The sequence below is a fragment of the Ambystoma mexicanum genome (genome assembly GCF_040938575.1).
Source record: "Ambystoma mexicanum isolate Mex_15411 chromosome 12 unlocalized genomic scaffold, UKY_AmexF1_1 Mex_chr12_unloc.1, whole genome shotgun sequence".
NCBI classification, from domain to species: domain Eukaryota; kingdom Metazoa; phylum Chordata; class Amphibia; order Caudata; family Ambystomatidae; genus Ambystoma; species Ambystoma mexicanum.
Window position 1 is genome coordinate 13,916,369 of NW_027182322.1, and position 17,755 is coordinate 13,934,123.

The window sequence follows — 17,755 nt, forward strand, 5'->3', positions numbered from 1 at the left end:
ATGGAATTGTTGTCCAAACCTATTCACTTGGCAAGAAAATACTGTAATACCCTATTCTCTGAATTTCTCCCCAAGCGAACACAGGTGCAGTTCAAGGTTTCACACAGAAGTGTGATTCTTGCTACAGACATTTTATGTTTCAGAAGTCAATCATTCTTTCTTGTATCCCAGAAGGCTTGATAATATGATGTGAAGTAAACACTGGATTGACAAAACTTCGATCATCCCTTACTGTACGCAAGTTGATTTTCATCTGGGTCTGTGGCGCAATGGATAGTGCATTGGACTTCTAAGTGAATTTGCAAAGTCATTCAAAGGTTGTGGGTTCGAATCCCACCAGAGTAGCATTTTTTACTTTCTTATTCAAACAAGCAACATTATGCATGTGAGGAATGTTTATTTTTGGCCGATGCTTTAATCTTAGTATTTGACCCAAGTTGAACCTATGTATCTAATACAGCATGCAATTGAATCAAAAGCAGTCCGCCTTCCATTGCAACAGGAACATATTGCTCATAAGCAATACAACATTACTGCCAGAAACTTGGCACTTTCCTAATGTATCCTTCCTTCAGAAACATTGTCTTTATAATAGCTGTAAATGAGATAGACCAAAAACACGACACCCTACACTCAGACATTTGTTTATAGCGACATATAAAGTAAAATCTTCTTTCAAAGCTATTTATGGTATATTCTCTTTGTGTTTTTGTATTGTTAACCAATTGTATGTCTGCACTTTTTATCCAGTTCTTTTTTATTAAGGTATGGAATTGTTGTCCAAACCTATTCACTTGGCAAGAAAATACTGTAATACCCTATTCTCTGAATTTCTCCCCAAGCGAACAAAGGTGCAGTTCAAGGTTTCACACAGAAGTGTGATTCTTGCTACAGACATTTTATGTTTCAGAAGTCAATCATTCTTTCTTGTATCCCAGAAGGCTTGATAATATGATGTGAAGTAAACACTGGATTGACAAAAATTCGATCATCCCTTACTGTACGCAAGTTGATTTTCATCTGGCTCTGTGGCGCAATGGATAGTGCATTGGACTTCTAAGTGAATTTGCAAAGTCATTCAAAGGTTGTGGGTTCGAATCCCACCAGAGTAGCATTTTTTACTTTCTTATTCAAACAAGCAACATTATGCATGTGAGGAATGTTTATTTTTGGCCGATGCTTTAATCTTAGTATTTGACCCAAGTTGAACCTATGTATCTAATAGAGCATGCAATTGAATCAAAAGCAGTCCGCCTTCCATTGCAACAGGAACATATTGCTCATAAGCAATACAACATTACTGCCAGAAACTTGGCACTTTCCTAATGTATCCTTCCTTCAGAAACATGGTCTTTATAACAGCTGTAAATGAGATAGACCAAAAACACGACACCCTACACTCAGACATTTGTTTCTAGCGACATATAAAGTAAAATCTTCTTTCAAAGCTATTAATGGTATATTCTCTTTGTGTTTTTGTATTGTTAACCAATTGTATGTCTGCACTTTTTATCCAGTTCTTTTTTATTAAGGTATGGGATTGTTGTCCAAACCTATTCACTTGGCAAGAAAATACTGTAATACCCTATTCTCTGAATTTCTCCCCAAGCGAACAAAGGTGCAGTTCAAGGTTTCACACAGAAGTGTGATTCTTGCTACAGACATTTTATGTTTCAGAAAACAATCATTCTTTCATGTATCCCAGAAGGCTTGATAATGTGATGTGAAGTAAACACTGGATTGACAAAACTTCGATCATCCCTTACTGTACGCAAGTGGTTTTCCATCTGGCTCTGTGGCACAATGGATAGCGCGTTGGACTTCTAAGTGAATTTGCAAAGTCATTCAAAGGTTGTGGGTTCGAATCCCACCAGAGTAGCATTTTTTACTTTCTTATTCAAACAAGGAACATTATGCATGTGAGGAATGTTTATTTTTGGCCGATGCTTTAATCTTAGTATTTGACCCAAGTTGAACCTATGTATCTAATACAGCATGCAACTGAATCAAAAGCAGTCTGCCTTCCATTGCAACAGGAACATATTGCTCATAAGCAATACAACATCACTGCCAGAAACTTGGCACTTTTCTAATGTATCCTTCCTTCAGAAACATTGTCTTTATAATAGCTGTAAATGAGATAGACCAAAAACACGACACCCTACACTCAGACATTTGTTTCTAGCGACATATAAAGTAAAATCTTCTTTCAAAGCTATTTATGGTATATTCTCTTTGTGTTTTTGTATTGTTAACAATTGTATGTCTGCACTTTTTATCCAGTTCTTTTTTATTAAGGTATGGAATTGTTGTCCAAACCAATTCACTTGGCAAGAAAATACTGTAATACCCTATTCTCTGAATTTCTCCCCAAGCGAACAAAGGTGCAGTTCAAGGTTTCACCCCGAACTGTGATTCTTGCTACAGACATTTTATGTTTCAGAAAACAATCATTCTTTCATGTATCCCAGAAGGCTTGACAATATGATGTGAAGTAAACACTGGATTGACAAAACTTCGATCATCCCTTACTGTACGAAAGTGGATTTTTATCTGGCTCTGTGGCGCAATGGATAGCGCATTGGACTTCTAAGTGAATTGGCAAAGTCATTCAAAGGTTGTGGGTTCGAATCCCACCAGAGTCGAATTTTTTACTTTCTTATTCAAACAAGGAACATTATGCATGTGAGGAATGTTTATTTTTGGCCGATGCTTTAATCTTAGTATTTGACCCAAGTTGAACCTATGTATCTAATACAGCATGCAACTGAATCGAAAGCAGTCTGCCTTCCATTGCAACAGGAACATATTGCTCATAAGCAATACAACATTACTGCCACAAACTTGGCACTTTCCTAATGTATCCTTCCTTCAGAAACATTGTCTTTATAATAGCTGTAAATGAGATAGACCAAAAACACGACACCCTACACTCAGACATTTGTTTCTAGCGACATATAAAGTAAAATCTTCTTTCAAAGCTATTTATGGTATATTCTCTTTGTGTTTTTGTATTGTTAACCAATTGTATGTCTGCACTTTTTATCCAGTTCTTTTTTATTAAGGTATGGAATTGTTGTCCAAACCAATTCACTTGGCAAGAAAATACTGTAATACCCTATTCTCTGAATTTCTCCCCAAGCGAACAAAGGTGCAGTTCAAGGTTTCACAAAGAAGTGTGATTCTTGCTACAGACATTTTATGTTTCAGAAAACAATCATTCTTTCATGTATCCCAGAAGGCTTGATAATGTGATGTGAAGTAAACACTGGATTGACAAAACTTCGATCATCCCTTACTGTACGCAAGTGGATTTTTATCTGGCTCTGTGGCGCAATGGATAGCGCGTTGGACTTCTAAGTGAATTTGCAAAGTCATTCAAAGGTTGTGGGTTTGAATCCCACCAGAGTCGCATTTTTTACTTTCTTATTCAAACAAGGAACATTATGCATGTGAGGAATGTCTATTTTTGGCCGATGCTTTAATCTTAGTATTTGACCCAAGTTGAACCTATGTATCTAATACAGCATTCAACTGAATCAAAAGCAGTCCGCCTTCCATTGCAACAGGAACATATTGCTGATAAGCAATAAAACATTACTGCCAGAAACCTGGCACTTTCCTAATGTATCCTTCCTTCAGAAACATGGTCTTTATAACAGCTGTAAATGAGATAGACCAAAAACACGACACCCTACACTCAGACATTTGTTTCTAGCGACATATAAAGTAAAATCTTCTTTCAAAGCTATTTATGGTATATTCTCTTTGTGTTTTTGTATTGTTAACCAATTGTATGTCTGCACTTTTTATCCAGTTCTTTTTTATTAAGGTATGGAATTGTTGTCCAAACGTATTCAGTTTGCAAGAAAATACGGTAATACCCTATTCTCCGAATTCATCCCTAAAGGAACAAAGGTGTAGTTCAAGGTTTCACCCAGAAGTGTGATTCTTCTACAGACATTTTATGTTTCAGAAAACAATTATTGTTTCTTGTATCACAGAAGGCTTGATAATATGATGTGAAGTAAACACTGGATTGACAAAACTTCGATCATCCCTTACTGTACTCAAGTGGATTTTCATCTGGCTCTGTGGCGCAATGGATAGCGCGTTGGACTTCTAAGTGAATTGGCAAAGTCATTCAAAGGTTGTGGGTTCGAATCCCACCAGAGTCGCATTTTTTACTTTCTTATTCAAACAAGGAACATTATGCATGTGAGGAATGTTTATTTTTGGCCGATGCTTTAATCTTAGTATTTGACCCAAGTTGAACCTATGTATCTAATACAGCATGCAACTGAATCAAAAGCAGTCCGCCTTCCATTGCAACAGGAACATATTGCTGATAAGCAATAAAACATTACTGCCAGAAACTTTGCACTTTCCTAATGTATCCTTCCTTCAGAAACATGGTCTTTATAACAGCTGTAAATGAGATAGACCAAAAACACGACACCCTACACTCAGACATTTGTTTCTAGCGACATATAAAGTAAAATCTTCTTTCAAAGCTATTTATGGTATATTCTCTTTGTGTTTTTGTATTGTTAACCAATTGTATGTCTGCACTTTTTATCCAGTTCTTTTTTATTAAGGTATGGAATTGTTGTCCAAACGTATTCAGTTTGCAAGAAAATACAGTAATAACCTATTCTCCTAATTTCTCCCCAAGCGAACAAAGGTGCAGTTCAAGGTTTCACCCCGAACTGCGATTCTTGCTACAGACATTTTATGTTTCAGAAAACAATCATTCTTTCATGTATCCCAGAAGGCTTGATAATATGATGTGAAGTAAACACTGGATTGACAAAACTTCGATCATCCCTTCCTGTACTCAAGTGGATTTTCATCTGGCTCTGTGGCACAATGGATAGCGCGTTGGACTTCTAAGTGAAATTGCAAAATCATTCAAAGGTTTTGGGTTCGAATCCCACCAAAGTCGCATTTTTTACTTTCTTATTCAAACAAGGAACATTATGCATGTGAGGAATGTTTATTTTTGGCCGATGCTTTAATCTTAGTATTTGACCCAAGTTGAACCTATGTATCTAATACAGCATGCAACTGAATCAAAAGCAGTCTGCCTTCCATTGCAACAGGAACATATTGCTCATAAGCAATACAACATTACTGCCAGAAACTTGGCACTTTCCTAATGTATCCTTCCTTCAGAAACATTGTCTTTATAATAGCTGTAAATGAGATAGACCAAAAACACGACACCCTACACTCAGACATTTGTTAATAGCGACATATAAAGTAAAATCTTCTTTCAAAGCTATTTATGGTATATTCTCTTTGTGTTTTTGTATTGTTAACCAATTGTATTTCTGCACTTTTTATCCAGTTCTTTTTTATTAAGGTATGGAATTGTTGTCCAAACCTATTCACTTGGCAAGAAAATACTGTAATACCCTATTCTCTGAATTTCTCCCCAAGCGAACAAAGGTGCAGTTCAAGGTTTCACACAGAAGTGTGATTCTTGCTACAGTCATTTTATGTTTCAGAAGTCAATCATTCTTTCTTGTATCCCAGAAGGCTTGATAATATGATGTGAAGTAAACACTGGATTGACAAAACTTCGATCATCCCTTACTGTACGCAAGTTGATTTTCATCTGGCTCTGTGGCGCAATGGATAGTGCATTGGACTTCTAAGTGAATTTGCAAAGTCATTCAAAGGTTGTGGGTTCGAATCCCACCAGAGTAGCATTTTTTACTTTCTTATTCAAACAAGCAACATTATGCATGTGAGGAATGTTTATTTTTGGCCGATGCTTTAATCTTAGTATTTGACCCAAGTTGAACCTATGTATCTAATACAGCATGCAACTGAATCAAAAGCAGTCCGCCTTCCTTGCAACAGGAACATATTGCTCATAAGCAATACAACATTACTGCCAGAAACTTGGCACTTTCCTAATGTATCCTTCCTTCAGAAACATGGTCTTTATAACAGCTGTAAATGAGATAGACCAAAAACACGACACCCTACACTCAGACATTTGTTTCTAGCGACATATAAAGTAAAATCTTCTTTCAAAGCTATTTATGGTATATTCTCTTTGTGTTTTTGTATTGTTAACCAATTGTATGTCTGCACTTTTTATCCAGTTCTTTTTTATTAAGGTATGGAATTGTTGTCCAAACGTATTCAGTTTGCAAGAAAATACAGTAATACCCTATTCTCCGAATTTATCCCTAAAGGAACAAAGGTGGAGTTCAAGGTTTCACCCAGAAGTGTGATTCTTCTACAGACATTTTATGTTTCAGAAAATAATTATTCTTTCTTGTATCGCAGAAGGCTTGATAATATGATGTGAAGTAAACACTGGATTGACAAAACTTCGATCATCCCTTACTGTACTCAAGTGGATTTTCATCTGGCTCTGTGGCGCAATGGATAGCGCGTTGGACTTCTAAGTGAATTGGCAAAGTCATTCAAAGGTTGTGGGTTCGAATCCCACCAGAGTCGCATTTTTTACTTTCTTATTCAAACAAGGAACATTATGCATGTGAGGAATGTTTATTTTTGGCCGATGCTTTAATCTTAGTATTTGACCCAAGTTGAACCTATGTATCTAATACAGCATGCAACTGAATCAAAAGCAGTCTGCCTTCCATTGCAACAGGAACATATTGCTCATGAGCAATACAACATCACTGCCAGAAACTTGGCACTTTTCTAATGTATCCTTCCTTCAGAAACATTGTCTTTATAATAGCTGTAAATGAGATAGACCAAAACACGACACCCTACACTCAGACATTTGTTTCTAGCGACATATAAAGTAAAATCTTCTTTCAAAGCTATTTATGGTATATTCTCTTTGTGTTTTTGTATTGTTAACCAATTGTATGTCTGCACTTTTTATCCAGTTCTTTTTTATTACGGTATGGAATTGTTGTCCAAACGTATTCAGTATGCAAGAAAATACAGTAATAACCTATTCTCCTAATTTCTCCCCAAGCGAACAAAGGTGCAGTTCAAGGTTTCACCCCGAACTGCGATTCTTGCTACAGACATTTTATGTTTCAGAAAACAATCATTCTTTCATGTATCCCAGAAGGCTTGATAATATGATGTGAAGTAAACACTGGATTGACAAAACTTCGATCATCCCTTAATGTACGAAAGTTGGTTTTGATATGGCTCTGTGGCGCAATGGATAGCGCGTTGGACTTCTAAGTGAAATTGCAAAATCATTTAAAGGTTGTGGGTTCGAATCCCACCAAAGTCGCATTTTTTACTTTCTTATTCAAACAAGGAACATTATGCATGTGAGGAATGTTTATTTTTGGCCGATGCTTTAATCTTAGTATTTGACCCAAGTTGAACCTATGTATCTAATACAGCATGCAACTGAATCAAAAGCAGTCTGCCTTCCATTGCAACAGGAACATATTGCTCATAAGCAATACAACATTACTGCCAGAAACTTGGCACTTTCCTAATGTATCCTTCCTTCAGAAACATTGTCTTTATAATAGCTGTAAATGAGATAGACCAAAAACACGACACCCTACACTCAGACATTTGTTTCTAGCGACATATAAAGTAAAATCTTCTTTCAAAGCTATTTATGGTATATTCTCTTTGTGTTTTTGTATTGTTAACCAATTGTATGTCTGCACTTATTATCCAGTTCTTTTTTATTAAGGTATGGAATTGTTGTCCAAACCTATTCACTTGGCAAGAAAATACTGTAATACCCTATTCTCTGAATTTCTCCCCAAGCGAACAAAGGTGCAGTTCAAGGTTTCACACAGAAGTGTGATTCTTGCTACAGACATTTTATGTTTCAGAAGTCAATCATTCTTTCTTGTATCCCAGAAGGCTTGATAATATGATGTGAAGTAAACACTGGATTGACAAAACTTCGATCATCCCTTACTGTACGCAAGTTGATTTTCATCTGGCTCTGTGGCGCAATGGATAGTGCATTGGACTTCTAAGTGAATTTGCAAAGTCATTCAAAGGTTGTGGGTTCGAATCTCACCAGAGTAGCATTTTTTACTTTCTTATTCAAACAAGCAACATTATGCATGTGAGGAATGTTTATTTTTGGCCGATGCTTTAATCTTAGTATTTGACCCAAGTTGAACCTATGTATCTAATACAGCATGCAACTGAATCAAAAGCAGTCCGCCTTCCATTGCAACAGGAACATATTGCTCATAAGCAATACAACATTACTGCCAGAAACTTGGCACTTTCCTAATGTATCCTTCCTTCAGAAACATGGTCTTTATAACAGCTGTAAATGAGATAGACCAAAAACACGACACCCTACACTCAGACATTTGTTTCTAGCGACATATAAAGTAAAATCTTCTTTCAAAGCTATTTATGGTATATTCTCTTTGTGTTTTTGTATTGTTAACCAATTGTATGTCTGCACTTTTTATCCAGTTCTTTTTTATTAAGGTATGGAATTGTTGTCCAAACCAATTCACTTGGCAAGAAAATACTGTAATACCCTATTCTCTGAATTTCTCCCCAAGCGAACAAAGGTGCAGTTCAAGGTTTCACCCCGAACTGTGATTCTTGCTACAGACATCTTATGTTTCAGAAAACAATCATTCTTTCATGTATCCCAGAAGGCTTGATAATATGATGTGAAGTAAACACTGGATTGACAAAACTTCGATCATCCCTTACTGTACGCAAGTGGATTTTCATCTGGCTCTGTGGCGCAATGGATAGCGTGTTGGACTTCTAAGAGAATTGGCAAAGTCATTCAAAGGTTGTGGGTTCGAATCCCACCAGAGTCGCATTTTTTACTTTCTAATTCAAACAAGGAACATTATGCATGTGAGGAATGTTTATTTTTGGCCGATGCTTTAATCTTAGTATTTTACCCAAGTTGAACCTGTGTATCTAATACAGCATGCAACTGAATCAAAAGCAGTCTGCCTTCCATTGCAACAGGAACATATTGCTCATAAGCAATACAACATCACTGCCAGAAACTTGGCACTTTCCTAATGTATCCTTCCTTCAGAAACATTGTCTTTATAATAGTTGTAAATGAGATAGACCAAAAACACGACATCCTACACTGAGACATTTGTTTCTAGCGACATATAAAGTAAAATCTTCTTTCAAAGCTATTTATGGTATATTCTCTTTGTGTTTTTGTATTGTTAACCAATTGTATGTCTGCACTTTTTATCCAGTTCTTTTTTATTAAGGTATGGAATTGTTGTCCAAACCTATTCACTTGGCAAGAAAATACTGTAATACCCTATTCTCTGAATTTCTCCCCAAGCGAACAAAGGTGCAGTTCAAGGTTTCACACAGAAGTGTGATTCTTGCTACAGACATTTTATGTTTCAGAAAACAATCATTCTTTCATGTATCCCAGAAGGCTTGATAATGTGATGTGAAGTAAACACTGGATTGACAAAACTTCGATCATCCCTTACTGTACACAAGTGAATTTTCATCTGGCTCTGTGGCGCAATGGATAGCGCATTGGACTTCTAAGTGAATTGGCAAAGTCATTCAAAGGTTGTGGGTTCGAATCCCACCAGAGTGGCTTTTTTTACTTTCTTATTCAAACAAGGAACATTATGCATGTGAGGAATGTTTATTTTTGGCCGATGCTTTAATCTTAGTATTTGACCCAAGTTGAACCTATGTATCTAATACAGCATGCAACTGAATCAAAAGCAGTCTGCCTTCCATTGCAACAGGAACATATTGCTCATAAGCAATACAACATCACTGCCAGAATCTTTGCACTTTCCTAATGTATCCTTCCTTCAGAAACATTGTCTTTATAATAGCTGTAAATGAGATAGACCAATAACACGACACCCTACACTCAGACATTTGTTTCTAGCGACATATAAAATAAAATCTACTTTCAAAGCTATTTATGGTATATTCTCTTTGTGTTTTTGTATTGTTAACCAATTGTATGGCTGCACTTTTTATCCAGTTCTTTTTTATTAAGGTATGGAATTGTTGTCCAAACATATTCACTTGGCAAGAAAATACTGTAATACCCTCTTCTCTGAATTTCTCCCCAAGCGAACAAAGGTGCAGTTCAAGGTTTCACACAGAAGTGTGATTCTAGCTACAGACATTTTATGTTTCAGAAAACAATCATTCTTTCATGTATCCCAGAAGGCTTGATAATGTGATGTGAAGTAAACACTGGATTGACAAAACTTCGATCATCCCTTACTGTACGCAAGTGGATTTTCATCTGGCTCTGTGGCGCAATGGATAGCGTGTTGGACTTCTAAATAAATTGGCAAAGTCATTCAAAGGTTGTGGGTTCGAATCCCACCAGAGTAGCATTTTTTACTTTCTTATTCAAACAAGCAACATTATGCATGTGAGGAATGTTTATTTTTGGCCGATGCTTTAATCTTAGTATTTGACCCAAGTTGAACCTATGTATCTAATACAGCATGCAACTGAATCAAAAGCAGTCTGCCTTCCATTGCAACAGGAACATATTGCTGATAAGCAATAAAACTTTACTGCCAGAAACTTGGCACTTTCCTAATGTATCCTTCCTTCAGAAACATTGTCTTTATAATAGCTGTAAATGAGATAGACCAAAACACGACACCCTACACTCAGACATTTGTTTCTAGCGACATATAAAGTAAAATCTTCTTTCAAAGCTATTTATGGTATATTCTCTTTGTGTTTTTGTATTGTTAACCAATTGTATGTCTGCACTTTTTATCCAGTTCTTTTTTATTAAGGTATGGAATTGTTGTCCAAACCAATTCACTTGGCAAGAAAATACTGTCATACCCTATTCTCTGAATTTCTCCCCAAGCGAACAAAGGTGCAGTTCAAGGTTTCACCCCGAACTGTGATTCTTGCTACAGACATCTTATGTTTCAGAAAACAATCATTCTTTCATGTATCCCAGAAGGCTTGATAATATGATGTGAAGTAAACACTGGATTGACAAAACTTCGATCATCCCTTACTGTACTCAAGTGGATTTGCATCTGGCTCTGTGACGCAATGGATAGCGCGTTGGACTTCTAAGTGAATTGGCAAAGTCATTCAAAGGTTGTGGGTTCGAATCCCACCAGAGTCGCATTTTTTACTTTCTTATTCAAACAAGGAACATTATGCATGTGAGGAATGTTTATTTTTGGCCGATGCTTTAATCTTAGTATTTGACCCAAGTTGAACCTATGTATCTAATACAGCATGCAACTGAATCAAAAGCAGTCTGCCTTCCATTGCAACAGGAACATATTGCTCATAAGCAATACAACATCACTACCAGAAACTTGGCACTTTCCTAATGTATCCTTCCTTCAGAAACATGGTCTTTATAACAGCTGTAAATGAGATAGACCAAAAACACGACACCCTACACTCAGACATTTGTTTCTAGCGACATATAAAGTAAAATCTTCTTTCAAAGCTATTTATGGTATATTCTCTTTGTGTTTTTGTATTGTTAACCAATTGTATGTCTGCACTTTTTATCCAGTTCTTTTTTATTAAGGTATGGAATTGTTGTCCAAACGTATTCAGTTTGCAAGAAAATACAGTAATACCCTATTCTCCGAATTTATCCCTAAAGGAACAAAGGTGGAGTTCAAGGTTTCACCCCGAACTGTGATTCTTGCTACAGACATTTTATGTTTCAGAAAACAATCATTCTTTCATGTATCCCAGAAGGCTTGACAATATGATGTGAAGTAAACACTGGATTGACAAAACTTCGATCATCCCTTACTGTACGAAAGTGGATTTTTATCTGGCTCTGTGGCGCAATGGATAGCGCATTGGACTTCTAAGTGAATTGGCAAAGTCATTTAAAGGTTGTGGGTTCGAATCCCACCAGAGTCGAATTTTTTACTTTCTTATTCAAACAAGGAACATTATGCATGTGAGGAATGTTTATTTTTGGCCGATGCTTTAATCTTAGTATTTGACCCAAGTTGAACCTATGTATCTAATACAGCATGCAACTGAATCGAAAGCAGTCTGCCTTCCATTGCAACAGGAACATATTGCTCATAAGCAATACAACATTACTGCCACAAACTTGGCACTTTCCTAATGTATCCTTCCTTCAGAAACATTGTCTTTATAATAGCTGTAAATGAGATCGACCAAAAACACGACACCCTACACTCAGACATTTGTTTCTAGCGACATATAAAGTAAAATCTTCTTTCAAAGCTATTTATGGTATATTCTCTTTGTGTTTTTGTATTGTTAACCAATTGTATGTCTGCACTTTTTATCCAGTTCTTTTTTATTAAGGTATGGAATTGTTGTCCAAACCAATTCACTTGGCAAGAAAATACTGTAATACCCTATTCTCTGAATTTCTCCCCAAGCGAACAAAGGTGCAGTTCAAGGTTTCACAAAGAAGTGTGATTCTTGCTACAGACATTTTATGTTTCAGAAAACAATCATTCTTTCATGTATCCCAGAAGGCTTGATAATGTGATGTGAAGTAAACACTGGATTGACAAAACTTCGATCATCCCTTACTGTACGCAAGTGGATTTTTATCTGGCTCTGTGGCGCAATGGATAGCGCGTTGGACTTCTAAGTGAATTTGCAAAGTCATTCAAAGGTTGTGGGTTTGAATCCCACCAGAGTCGCATTTTTTACTTTCTTATTCAAACAAGGAACATTATGCATGTGAGGAATGTCTATTTTTGGCCGATGCTTTAATCTTAGTATTTGACCCAAGTTGAACCTATGTATCTAATACAGCATGCAACTGAATCAAAAGCAGTCTGCCTTCCATTGCAACAGGAACTTATTGCTCATAAGCAATACAACATCACTGCCAGAAACTTTGCACTTTCCTAATGTATCCTTCCTTCAGAAACATTGTCTTTATAATAGCTGTAAATGAGATAGACCAAAAACACGACACCCTACACTCAGACATTTGTTTCTAGCGACATATAAAGTAAAATCTTCTTTCAAAGCTATTTATGGTATATTCTCTTTGTGTTTTTGTATTGTTAACCAATTGTATGGCTGCACTTTTTATCCAGTTCTTTTCTATTAAGGTATGGAATTGTTGTCCAAACGTATTCAGTTTACAAGAAAATACAGTAATACCCTATTCTCCGAATTTATCCCTAAAGGAACAAAGGTGTAGTTCAAGGTTTCACCCAGAAGTGTGATTCTTCTACAGACATTTTATGTTTCAGAAAACAATTATTCTTTCTTGTATTCCAGAAGGCTTGATAATATGATGTGAAGTAAACACTGGATTGACAAAACTTCGATCATCCCTTAATGTATGCAAGTGGATTTTTATCTGGCTCTGTGGCGCAATGGATAGCGCATTGGACTTCTAAGTGAAGTGGCAAAGTCATTCAAAGGTTGTGGGTTCGAATCCCACCAGAGTCGCATTTTTTACTTTCTTATTCAAACAAGGAACATTATGCATGTGAGGAATGTTTATTTTTGGCCGATGCTTTAATCTTAGTATTTGACCCAAGTTGAACCTATGTATCTAATACAGCATGCAACTGAATCAAAGGCAGTCTGCCTTCCATTGCAACAGGAACATATTGCTCATAAGCAATACAACATCACTGCCAGAAACTTTGCACTTTCCTAATGTATCCTTCCTTCAGAAACATTGTCTTTATAATAGCTGTAAATGAGATAGACCAAAACACGACACCCTACACTCAGACATTTGTTTCTAGCGACATATAAAGTAAAATCTTCTTTCAAAGCTATTTATGGTATATTCTCTTTGTGTTTTTGTATTGTTAACCAATTGTATGTCTGCACTTTTTATCCAGTTCTTTTTTATTAAGGTATGGAATTGTTGTCCAAACCAATTCACTTGGCAAGAAAATACTGTAATACCCTATTCTCTGAATTTCTCCCCAAGCGAACAAAGGTGCAGTTCAAGGTTTCACCCCGAACTGTGATTCTTGCTACAGACATCTTATGTTTCAGAAAACAATCATTCTTTCATGTATCCCAGAAGGCTTGATAATATGATGTGAAGTAAACACTGGATTGACAAAACTTCGATCATCCCTTACTGTACGCAAGTGGATTTTCATCTGGCTCTGTGGCGCAATGGATAGCGTGTTGGACTTCTAAGAGAATTGGCAATGTCATTCAAAGGTTGTGGGTTCGAATCCCACCAGAGTCGCATTTTTTACTTTCTAATTCAAACAAGGAACATTATGCATGTGAGGAATGTTTATTTTTGGCCGATGCTTTAATCTTAGTATTTGACCCAAGTTGAACCTGTGTATCTAATACAGCATGCAACTGAATCAAAAGCAGTCTGCCTTCCATTGCAACAGGAACATATTGCTCATAAGCAATACAACATCACTGCCAGAAACTTGGCACTTTCCTAATGTATCCTTCCTTCAGAAACATTGTCTTTATAATAGTTGTAAATGAGATAGACCAAAAACACGACACCCTACACTGAGACATTTGTTTCTAGCGACATATAAAGTAAAATCTTCTTTCAAAGCTATTTATGGTATATTCTCTTTGTGTTTTTGTATTGTTAACCAATTGTATGTCTGCACTTTTTATCCAGTTCTTTTTTATTAAGGTATGGAATTGTTGTCCAAACCTATTCACTTGGCAAGAAAATACTGTAATACCCTATTCTCTGAATTTCTCCCCAAGCGAACAAAGGTGCAGTTCAAGGTTTCACACAGAAGTGTGATTCTTGCTACAGACATTTTATGTTTCAGAAAACAATCATTCTTTCATGTATCCCAGAAGGCTTGATAATGTGATGTGAAGTAAACACTGGATTGACAAAACTTCGATCATCCCTTACTGTACACAAATGAATTTTCATCTGGCTCTGTGGCGCAATGGATAGCGCATTGGACTTCTAAGTGAATTGGCAAAGTCATTCAAAGGTTGTGGGTTCGAATCCCACCAGAGTCGCTTTTTTTACTTTCTTATTCAAACAAGGAACATTATGCATGTGAGGAATGTTTATTTTTGGCCGATGCTTTAATCTTAGTATTTGACCCAAGTTGAACCTATGTATCTAATACAGCATGCAACTGAATCAAAAGCAGTCCGCCTTCCATTGTAACAGGAACATATTGCTGATAAGCAATAAAACTTTACTGCCAGAAACTTGGCACTTTCCTAATGTATCCTTCCTTCAGAAACATGGTCTTTATAACAGCTGTAAATGAGATAGACCAAAAACACGACACCCTACACTCAGACATTTGTTTATAGCGACATATAAAGTAAAATCTTCTTTCAAAGCTATTTATGGTATATTCTCTTTGTGTTTTTGTATTGTTAACCAATTGTATGTCTGCACTTTTTATCCAGTTCTTTTTTATTAAGGTATGGAATTGTTGTCCAAACCTATTCACTTGGCAAGAAAATACTGTAATACCCTATTCTCTGAATTTCTCCCCAAGCGAACAAAGGTGCAGTTAAAGGTTTCACACAGAAGTGTGATTCTTGCTACAGACATTTTATGTTTCAGAAAACAATCATTCTTTGATGTGTCCCAGAAGGCTTGATAATGTGATGTGAAGTAAACACCGGATTGACAAAACTTCGATCATCCCTTAATGTACGCAAGTTGATTTTCATCTGGCTCTGTGGCGCAATGGATAGCGCATTGGACTTCTAAGTGAATTGGCAAAGTCATTCAAAGGTTGTGGGTTCGAATCCCACCAGAGTCACATTTTTTACTTTCTTATTCAAACAAGGAACATTATGCATGTGAGGAATGTTTATTTTTGGCCGATGCTTTAATCTTAGTATTTGACCCAAGTTGAACCTATGTATCTAATACAGCATGCAACTGAATCAAAAGCAGTCTGCCTTCCATTGCAACAGGAACATATTGCTCATAAGGAATACAACATCACTGCCAGAAACTTTGCACTTTCCTAATGTATCCTTCCTTCAGAAACATTGTCTTTATAATAGCTGTAAATGAGATAGACCAAAAACACAACACCCTACACTCAGACATTTGTTTCTAGCGACATATAAAGTAAAATATTCTTTCAAAACTATTTATGGTATATTCTCTTTGTGTTTTTGTATTGTTAACCAATTGTATGTCTGCACTTTTTATCCAGTTCTTTTTTATTAAGGTATGGAATTGTTGTCCAAACCAATTCACTTGGCAAGAAAATACTGTAATACCCTATTCTCTGAATTTCTCCCCAAGCGAACAAAGGTGCAGTTCAAGGTTTCACAAAGAAGTGTGATTCTTGCTACAGACATTTTATGCTTCAGAAAACAATCATTCTTTCATGTATCCCAGAAGGCTTGATAATGTGATGTGAAGTAAACACTGGATTGACAAAACTTCGATCATCCCTTACTGTACGCAAATGGATTTTTATCTGGCTCTGTGGCGCAATGGGTAGCGCGTTGGACTTCTAAGTGAATTTGCAAAGTCATTCAAAGGTTGTGGGTTTGAATCCCACCAGAGTCGCATTTTTTACTTTCTTATTCAAACAAGGAACATTATGCATGTGAGGAATGTCTATTTTTGGCCGATGCTTTAATCTTAGTATTTGACCCAAGTTGAACCTATGTATCTAATACAGCATGCAACTGAATCAAAAGCAGTCTGCCTTCCATTGCAACAGGAACATATTGCTCATGAGCAATACAACATCACTGCCAGAAACCTTGCACTTTCCTAATGTATCCTTCCTTCAGAAACATTGTCTTTATAATAGCTGTAAATGAGATAGACCAATAACACGACACCCTACACTCAGACATTTGTTTCTAGCGACATATAAAGTAAAATCTTCTTTCAAAGCTATTTATGGTAAATTCTCTTTGTGTTTTTGTATTGTTAACCAATTGTATGGCTGCACTTTTTATCCAGTTCTTTCTTATTAAGGTATGGAATTGTTGTCCAAACCTATTCACTTGGCAAGAAAATACTGTAATACCCTATTCTCTGAATTTCTCCCCAAGCGAACAAAGGTGCAGTTCAAGGTTTCACACAGAAGTGTGATTCTAGCTACAGACATTTTATGTTTCAGAAAACAATCATTCTTTCATGTATCCCAGAAGGCTTGATAATGTGATGTGAAGTAAACACTGGATTGACAAAACTTTGATCATCCCTTACTGTACGCAAGTGGATTTTCTTCTGGCTCTGTGGCGCAATGGATAGTGCGTTGGACTTCTAAATAAATTGGCAAACTCATTCAAAGGTGGTGGGTTCGAATCCCACCAGAGTAGCATTTTTTACTTTCTTATTCAAACAAGCAACATTATGCATGTGAGGAATGTTTATTTTTGGCCGATGCTTTAATCTTAGTATTTGACCCAAGTTGAACCTATGTATCTAATACAGCATGCAACTGAATCAAAAGCAGTCCGCCTTCCATTGCAACAGGAACATATTGCTCATGAGCAATACAACATCACTGCCAGAAACCTTGCACTTTCCTAATGTATCCTTCCTTCAGAAACATTGTCTTTATAATAGCTGTAAATGAGATAGACCAAAAACACGACACCCTACACTCAGACATTTGTTTATAGCGACATATAAAGTAAAATCTTCTTTCAAAGCTATTTATGGTATATTCTCTTTGTGTTTTTGTATTGTTAACCAATTGTATGTCTGCACTTTTTATCCAGTTCTTTTTTATTAAGGTATGGAATTGTTGTCCAAACCAATTCACTTGGCAAGAAAATACTGTAATACCCTATTCTCTGAATTTCTCCCCAAGCGAACAAAGGTGCAGTTCAAGGTTTCACAAAGAAGTGTGATTCTTGC

The 17,755-nt window shown here is 36.4% G+C and overlaps 12 non-coding genes across 12 annotated transcripts; all 12 read left to right on the forward strand.

Annotated features, from left to right (window-relative positions):
• The first annotated feature begins 2,555 nt into the window (after positions 1-2,555).
• Positions 2,556-2,645, forward strand: TRNAR-UCU (transfer RNA arginine (anticodon UCU)). Its single transcript is given in 2 exon segments — positions 2,556-2,592; positions 2,610-2,645. It is a non-coding gene; the product is annotated as a tRNA-Arg (tRNA).
• A 677-nt stretch (positions 2,646-3,322) lies between these two features.
• On the forward strand, positions 3,323-3,412 carry TRNAR-UCU (transfer RNA arginine (anticodon UCU)). The gene is given in 2 exon segments: positions 3,323-3,359; positions 3,377-3,412. It is a non-coding gene; the product is annotated as a tRNA-Arg (tRNA).
• A 676-nt stretch (positions 3,413-4,088) lies between these two features.
• On the forward strand, positions 4,089-4,178 carry TRNAR-UCU (transfer RNA arginine (anticodon UCU)). The gene is given in 2 exon segments: positions 4,089-4,125; positions 4,143-4,178. It is a non-coding gene; the product is annotated as a tRNA-Arg (tRNA).
• A 2,209-nt stretch (positions 4,179-6,387) lies between these two features.
• Positions 6,388-6,477, forward strand: TRNAR-UCU (transfer RNA arginine (anticodon UCU)). The gene is given in 2 exon segments: positions 6,388-6,424; positions 6,442-6,477. It is a non-coding gene; the product is annotated as a tRNA-Arg (tRNA).
• Positions 6,478-8,687: 2,210 nt separating this feature from the next.
• On the forward strand, positions 8,688-8,777 carry TRNAR-UCU (transfer RNA arginine (anticodon UCU)). The gene is given in 2 exon segments: positions 8,688-8,724; positions 8,742-8,777. It is a non-coding gene; the product is annotated as a tRNA-Arg (tRNA).
• A 2,977-nt stretch (positions 8,778-11,754) lies between these two features.
• Positions 11,755-11,844, forward strand: TRNAR-UCU (transfer RNA arginine (anticodon UCU)). Its single transcript is given in 2 exon segments — positions 11,755-11,791; positions 11,809-11,844. It is a non-coding gene; the product is annotated as a tRNA-Arg (tRNA).
• A 677-nt stretch (positions 11,845-12,521) lies between these two features.
• On the forward strand, positions 12,522-12,611 carry TRNAR-UCU (transfer RNA arginine (anticodon UCU)). Its single transcript is given in 2 exon segments — positions 12,522-12,558; positions 12,576-12,611. It is a non-coding gene; the product is annotated as a tRNA-Arg (tRNA).
• Positions 12,612-13,287: 676 nt separating this feature from the next.
• TRNAR-UCU (transfer RNA arginine (anticodon UCU)) lies at positions 13,288-13,377 on the forward strand. Its single transcript is given in 2 exon segments — positions 13,288-13,324; positions 13,342-13,377. It is a non-coding gene; the product is annotated as a tRNA-Arg (tRNA).
• A 676-nt stretch (positions 13,378-14,053) lies between these two features.
• TRNAR-UCU (transfer RNA arginine (anticodon UCU)) lies at positions 14,054-14,143 on the forward strand. Its single transcript is given in 2 exon segments — positions 14,054-14,090; positions 14,108-14,143. It is a non-coding gene; the product is annotated as a tRNA-Arg (tRNA).
• Positions 14,144-14,820: 677 nt separating this feature from the next.
• TRNAR-UCU (transfer RNA arginine (anticodon UCU)) lies at positions 14,821-14,910 on the forward strand. Its single transcript is given in 2 exon segments — positions 14,821-14,857; positions 14,875-14,910. It is a non-coding gene; the product is annotated as a tRNA-Arg (tRNA).
• Positions 14,911-15,587: 677 nt separating this feature from the next.
• TRNAR-UCU (transfer RNA arginine (anticodon UCU)) lies at positions 15,588-15,677 on the forward strand. Its single transcript is given in 2 exon segments — positions 15,588-15,624; positions 15,642-15,677. It is a non-coding gene; the product is annotated as a tRNA-Arg (tRNA).
• Positions 15,678-16,354: 677 nt separating this feature from the next.
• Positions 16,355-16,444, forward strand: TRNAR-UCU (transfer RNA arginine (anticodon UCU)). The gene is given in 2 exon segments: positions 16,355-16,391; positions 16,409-16,444. It is a non-coding gene; the product is annotated as a tRNA-Arg (tRNA).
• Positions 16,445-17,755: the final 1,311 nt, after the last annotated feature.